The sequence below is a fragment of the Rosa rugosa genome, chromosome 2 (assembly GCF_958449725.1).
Source record: "Rosa rugosa chromosome 2, drRosRugo1.1, whole genome shotgun sequence".
NCBI classification, from domain to species: Eukaryota; Viridiplantae; Streptophyta; class Magnoliopsida; order Rosales; family Rosaceae; genus Rosa; species Rosa rugosa.
The window spans coordinates 20,280,806-20,287,654 of NC_084821.1; the positions used below are offsets into that span (position 1 = coordinate 20,280,806).

The following is a 6,849-nucleotide window of genomic DNA, read 5'->3' on the forward strand; positions in this document are numbered from 1 at the left end:
TAAATTTTTTTTTTCAGACAACAGATCTCCTTGTTAGTGTTGTCTGAAATCTCTTAAATTTACCAAATGACGATGTGTTGGCTGAGTAGAGATGAGACGACCGATTTAAAAAATCTGTCGTCTGACTAACTCAGACGACAGCAAAAACTCATGTGTCGTATGATGAGTGTCGTGTGATTAACTTATTCTTGTAGTGCAAGTAGTTACTTCGATACCGGAGCTTCATTCTTAGCCTCGCCGGTATCGTTGAACATAGTCTAAGTTTGAATTCTCGTTTTACTAACTACGTGACTTGGGGGACTCGGCGAGTAATAACACTCCCGATCCCAACACATATGTATCACGTGCATACAACATTCACATATCATTATGTGTCATCGTGTTCATCACACATCTTTGCATCATATGCACTTTGTATGCTATCACAACCACATACATTTTCGACTTATACGTCGTATGTCAACATTACATAATACGTGCATACACACAATGTGTAACATACATCTCATATAAACATTCATGCACCTCGATGCATTTGACTCAAATGTCACCTAGATTGCCCTAGCGCAATCAATGTGCTCTTTGTACACTCTTATCTTATTTGCAGGTACTAGCTCGATGATAAGCCCCCGTGGCACCAACCTACCATGGAACACTTTACATGATCCGGAAGAGTCCCTTCTTACTTACGGAGTTGGGGGATAGTATGGGTATGACGTTCAACGAGGTCATCACTCATACTTGGCGGCATCACATTTAAACTCCCAAACCAAGAAGCGCCTCTTACTCGGGGACTTGGGGGACTTGTTGATATCACTTATACCACATACCGCCAAGCATAAGCAACGACCTCGTAGATGGGTCCCGCGACATGATTAGCCCCGCCTATGGCATGCATCCGGTAGACCGACACCCGAGCTACGTTGCCATGGTGGAGGTCGATCGGCCGGTATCTAGTTGGGAGGCCACCCTCCCATGCTCTCCAAAAGGCTTCAAGAGAAGCAATATGTGTATTATTGTCCCACATCAGAAATGTAGAATAGGTTGGGACTTCCTTTAGCTATATACGGAAGTCTTCCCCTTCTTAGAAAGGGGGGGATCCATGATCCCCATACTTGTATACTACAAAGGGCCTCACTCATAGTGTATTCTCTAAGTGGACGTAGCCTTGCCTCAAGAGCAAGGTGAACCACTATACATGCTTGTGTCACACTCTCTCTCTCTCTCCCCATCATGATCCATACTTAGTTCCCGTTCCGTATTCTCACACAGAAACATCGTCCAATTTGGAATTGAATCAAATAGGAAGCCATGTTATTAAGAAGCTACTGCAAAATATAAAATGCAGATAGAACATGAAAATAGAGAACTTCAATTCAACCATGCAAAGACAAAATATTATTGGCCGCAGAGGTATCACTATAATGCATATTTCAAAGGTTGCCACAAAGCATTAATTACTCCAATTACCTCATCCAGGAAAATGATAGCACCATCTGGCAGCTGATTAGCAAGTGAAAACACATTCCCTAATAATCGTTCACTCTCACCATATTTCTTGGACAAGATAACCTCAACGGTCACGTATAACAATGGGCGCCCTGCAATCATTATCAAATCAGATGTATACAAGAAGCAAAGATGCTTATGCTACTGGTATGGAATGTTTATTTGATGAACTTACTAGCATTTAGGCATTGACAATTATACATCTTCGCTATGATAAGCTCACCGGTTCAGTGCTCCACTCCGAGTTCTGAGTCTTCGCAGATTTTGCCAACAAAAATTACCTTCAGAGATTATCATAGCAGAATTATTGCAAATAAAAAGGAAGGCAATCACCAAGATAGCAGCAGCAAGAACCAATAGAACATACAAAATGCACTCTCATTCCATTTGACTCTCATCCTACATACCCGTGGACACCATTACAATTCATTTAGCATACTAACTTATAAGCCTAAACTTCTTAAAGCATAGGTCATGAAATGACCAATTCACCACATAAACAAAGAGAAGATATAAACAGTTGACACTACTACAGAAAACATGATTCGGGACACCCGCTAATTTTTTCAAGGACGTTTTTTGAAACTTAATGTCCTTGTATAAATGTTAGGACGTCAACTCATGACTACCTCTTCAAAAGCAAAAACAGGAGAAGCTGCTTTAAGTCTAGCGCGTCTAGACGTCCTCCAGGTGTGGGGTTCGATTCACACAATACCCAAAAACCTTAATAGTTGAATAATAAAAATAATGGAAAAGTCCCCTTCTAGGAATTCAATCCAATGCACGCGCGTTCATCTTTCATTTTCCCCCAAATTGCTTTAGCCATTTTTGTGTTCCTTCTTAGATGCAAACCCTTCCGTTTCACTTTCATTATCAAATTTTCCCGTCAAATGGAAATATTTCACCGAATTTCGTCCTATCAATCAGCACTTCTCTACTCTTCTCACCTCGTTGCATCCATCATCACTGTTCTCTCATCACCCAGAAAACCCTAATCTTTTTCCTTGCCATTCAAAATCAAGACATAGAATAGCTGAGGAGTAGAATCCTTAGTCAATCAAAGTTGAAAATTCAGGCTGGGTTTTAGTGTTAGTGATTTCAGTGTCTTGTTGAAAATTTCAGAATTTTCTTGTAGAAAATCTGGAGTCTTTGCAATTTGGAAAATTTCAGTTGTATTTGTATTGGCAGGTGCAGGGAAGAAAAAAAAGAAAAGGATCTCGACTGCTGCTTTGAGTGCTCTCCCAAATCTCTCTCCTCACTTTCAGACGAAAGTCACGAAATTCGTCCAGAAATTTCTCCAGGTAATTCTCTCTTGCTCGAATTCCATGTCTCTTCTAGTTCTTCAATTGGGTAGAAACGAAAGGTCGAGATCTGGGATTCTGGGTGATGATGATTTGTGTTTGGGTACTGGGTGATGATAATTTGCGTTTGGATACTGGGTTGGTGAGTGGGTCTGTAGGAATGTAAGAGATGAAAGTTTCTGGTTCTCCTTTATTCTTTAATTTCAAATTGATTGTTTGTGCTACTATTGTGCTTCGTATCTCCTGGTTCATTTGTGCTGATCTAATCTTAATAAGAATAATGTTATGTAGTTCATTTCTAGGTTGTCTAGTTATGATCATTGTTCTGTACCTTCATTATATGTTTATTATTTTCTCATTCCCATCTCTGCTGCTCTTTATTGGTCAAAGAGCAACTGAACCATAGATATGAGAACCGAGCAATATAAGAAAAGAAAAAAAATAGTACAAGGCACATTGATTAAGGTCTCAACTATGAAAAACTAGAAACTTCATGAATCATGATTCATCCGTTTACAAAAGTATTGTAAACATATCTTAAAGTTTTAATTGAAAATTGTTTTTCTTTGCTTTTGCTTTGTTTAATAATAAGATAATGGTGTTGTATAATTTGTATGGCACTATGACAGTAAGTTTGAATTGAAAATGGTTTTGTTGGTTTGATACATTGGTATTTTTTATTATATGGCAATATGTTTATATCAAAATTTCCATATCTGTTTTATCTTTTATAGGTTATGATGGCTCCGATTAGGAAGTATCCTTCTGGGGTTAAAAAAAGAAAAGAGAAGCAAAAGAGAGAGGCATTGGTTAAGCTTCAAGCCGGATGTACTTCAACGCAAATGCTGAACAAGTACAAGAGAATGAGAATGAGAATGATAATGTGAATGAGAGTACAGAAGAGATTTTTATTTATTTATTTTTTTTTTTATAAAATATATTTAAAGGTAGGGAGTCCCCATTTTTTTTTCCGCCTAGAGCCCCGGAAATCCCAGGGCCGGCTCTGCCCTATAGTAGATTAGCTGGGTCAGATCTAACACTTACAAGCGAGGTATCTGATAGTATGTTCTTGCTTATGTGAACCTGGGAAGAAGTTCTCAGATACTATGGAGTTTCCTACCTAATTGATTTTTTCCTGTGTTTTTCTTTGAAGTTTGCAGGCATTTGAGCAATTATGGTTCCAGGTAACCCTTCTTCTCCATGTAACTAATTTAGTTTCCCAAATTGCACAGTTTTTCCTTTTTCATGTCGATGGGCTAATGTATGTATAATCTATATTTTCAATACGTTTTCTATGGCTATTGTAACTCCTTAATTGTATTATTTTGGTTAGAGTTTAGTGATTGATGCTATTATAATTGTACTTTTTCAGTTTTCTGTGTGGTGATTTAGCATTCCTTCTTTGGCTTTTTTTGTTCCTGAACAGGGTAGTGGTAAAAAATTCTGGTGAGGAAGAAAACAAGGAAAAGACAGTGGTTATGCAAAGGGATAATGCCATTAGCCAGCAAAGGATTTCTACCCACCCTGAAAATATTGGCAGCTTGCATGGTATTCTCATATTTCTCTAGTCTATATGCTTGTATTGTGTGTTGTTTAATTTAAGTATTATACATGAAGGCTAGTTCAAGTTTGGTAATAAAGACAAATAATTTTGTTGGCTTATTTCTTAATTTGGATATAGTTTCTAGCTTATACTTAGTGCACCAACATTGGTTTGTTTCTCAATTCGGATCTCAGTTTCTAGCTTGTACTTAGTGCATCAATATTGGTTTGTTTCTCAGTTGGGATTGCAGTTCCTAACTTGTACTTAGTGCAGCAATATTGGTTTGTTTCTCAACTTGAGATCTAAATTTATAGCTTGCATAATTCATCTGGCTTCTCTCTTAAATGTGAATCTCACCTTTTATTTAGTGGGTTTCTAGACATTTTACTTATATGTATTTGTGTTCTTGGATAAGAAAGAAGCTTCTTAGACATTTCGTCTTAGTGTTTTGGGTATTTGAATTTCAAGGCTGAAATTAACATTCTTATTTGGGTTTCTTGTTAACGTTTGAGCAGGTTTGGTGAGAAAAATATGAGCAGCATTGGGTATAGAAGGATGCTATTCACATAGATATGTAAGTTCAAGATCATAATTGGTAATTTGATTAGTAATATGGTCAACGCTGTATGTTTGTTCTTATGCAGTATTTTGATCACTTAACTTGTCTTTCATGTTTCTTCTTTAAAAATGCTTATACATATGCTTTGGAACTTAGAACTATAACCACATAAGTCTGAACTGTCTTGAGCTCATATTATCTGTCCAGAAAAGTCCTACTGCTCTTGCCTTTACACTATAACCACCGAGTATTAATTATTAGTAGTTAGAAAATGTTTAGGACATGTACTCTTTTAAGACAGTACTTCATGCTTATGAATTAGTTGTGCATGTTATCTTCTTTTTAGCATTACTTCTAGCATTGACAAATTTTGTAATACTCTTTAATGGTTTTTGCAGTTCAAAGATAACTTGGATGTAGTGCAGCCGTGAGGAAATTGATGTAGATAGGAACTTACTAGGAATTTTGTATTTGGTATCATTCAAACAGCACTTTGGTCAATAATATATAATTTTGGTTGGTATATGGCATTCATAGATCATTGGTTGCCAATATTTTTTTTTTTTGGGTTTCATATGGAAGTTTTGAGGACGTTTTTTCATATATGTCGACACTTTTTAGATGTCCTCTAATACATACAAGGACATCTTTTTTAGATTTAAGGACACTTATCTAGTGTCATAGTAAACATTAGAGGACATTTTTTGAACGTCCTAATAGATATTAGAGGACGTTTTTTAAACGTCTTAGAAGACATTAGATGACGTTTTCTAGAGATACAAGGACACTTTTCACGCGTCCTAGTAGACATTTTAGGACGTTTTTCCAACGTCCTTAAAAGGCACTTACAATGACTCCTTGATACATGACGTTTTTTTTGTGTGTCATCTAAAGTTTTCAAAGACGTTTTTCGAACGTCCTTAAATGCTTTTTTTGTAGTAGTGTGACAAGTCATGAACACATCAACCGCCGGTTTCCAGTTTCCAAATCTCAATCATTATCATTAGACCTGGGCTAGAATCCTTATCCATATACATCAAAAATCATGCTGAACCAGATCTAATAATAAATAAACTCACTCCTACTGGATCGAATCGCTAAGAACATAAACTACACTTGATCTTAACCAAAAATCCTTTTGATATCTTTTTCTTTTGCTGCAAAAAGTTTCAGAACTTCACACATATAAACATCCCACACCGATAAAGAAGACTGACTCAAAATACATGCAGATATGCAAGAATTTCAGCTCGCGAGTATCAAAACCGGTCATTTTCATCAGCAAATACGAATCAAATCTGAACCTACCAACTTTCATACCCATTACCCGTTCCGGCCACCAGCGCCGAGTCCATCGGCTTTTGCCTCTTCTGCGATACCCTCTTCTTCGATTCATCTTCCACCTCACCTGAAACCTCGGGGAAGTTGACTATTGGGCCGCGACCGACCCTTATGTCACCGCCGGTGACCGAAGGAGGAGCAAATGGGCCGACTAGGATCGCCAGAGCGACCCAAATCAGAAGCGATTGGTAGGGTTCCGATTCAAGAAAAGAGAGAGAGAGAGAGACCCAGTAAAACGAATGAAAGTAAAACAGTGAACTGGGCCTTGTTGATTTTGCAGATTTCGCCAGAAGTGCTTTGCTCCAAGGGAATCAGCTCGATCTGGAGAGGCTGAATAGGCTCGATCTTAGTTCACCGGCTCAATCCAATTGGCGGTCAACAATCTCACTCAGAGGTTAGAGAGAAGAACAAGAGTTTGCGAGAGTGAGGTTTTGGGGCTGTCGAGAGTGAGGCGAGTCAAGAGAGGGTTTTGGTTTCGAGTCTGTCGAGAGTGAGACGAGCTGTCGAGAGAGGGTTTTGGCATTTTGGGTCAGTTTGTTTTTTTTGTTTTTTTTTCTTTCTCAAGTGTTAGGGTTTCAGTCGGTTTTGTGATGCGG

The 6,849-nt window shown here is 37.9% G+C and overlaps 1 long non-coding RNA gene across 7 annotated transcripts; it reads left to right on the forward strand.

The window, feature by feature from the left end:
- Positions 1-2,216: 2,216 nt before the first annotated feature.
- LOC133733219 (uncharacterized) lies at positions 2,217-5,517 on the forward strand. Of its 7 annotated transcripts, none has more exons than XR_009857562.1 (6): positions 2,219-2,810; positions 3,545-3,861; positions 3,964-4,012; positions 4,237-4,358; positions 4,869-4,927; positions 5,311-5,516. It is a non-coding gene; the product is annotated as an uncharacterized LOC133733219 (long non-coding RNA). The 7 variants fall into 7 exon arrangements; XR_009857563.1 differs by having other exon boundaries at positions 3,964-3,994; positions 5,311-5,515; XR_009857560.1 differs by having other exon boundaries at positions 2,217-2,810; positions 3,964-4,358; positions 5,311-5,517.
- Positions 5,518-6,849: the final 1,332 nt, after the last annotated feature.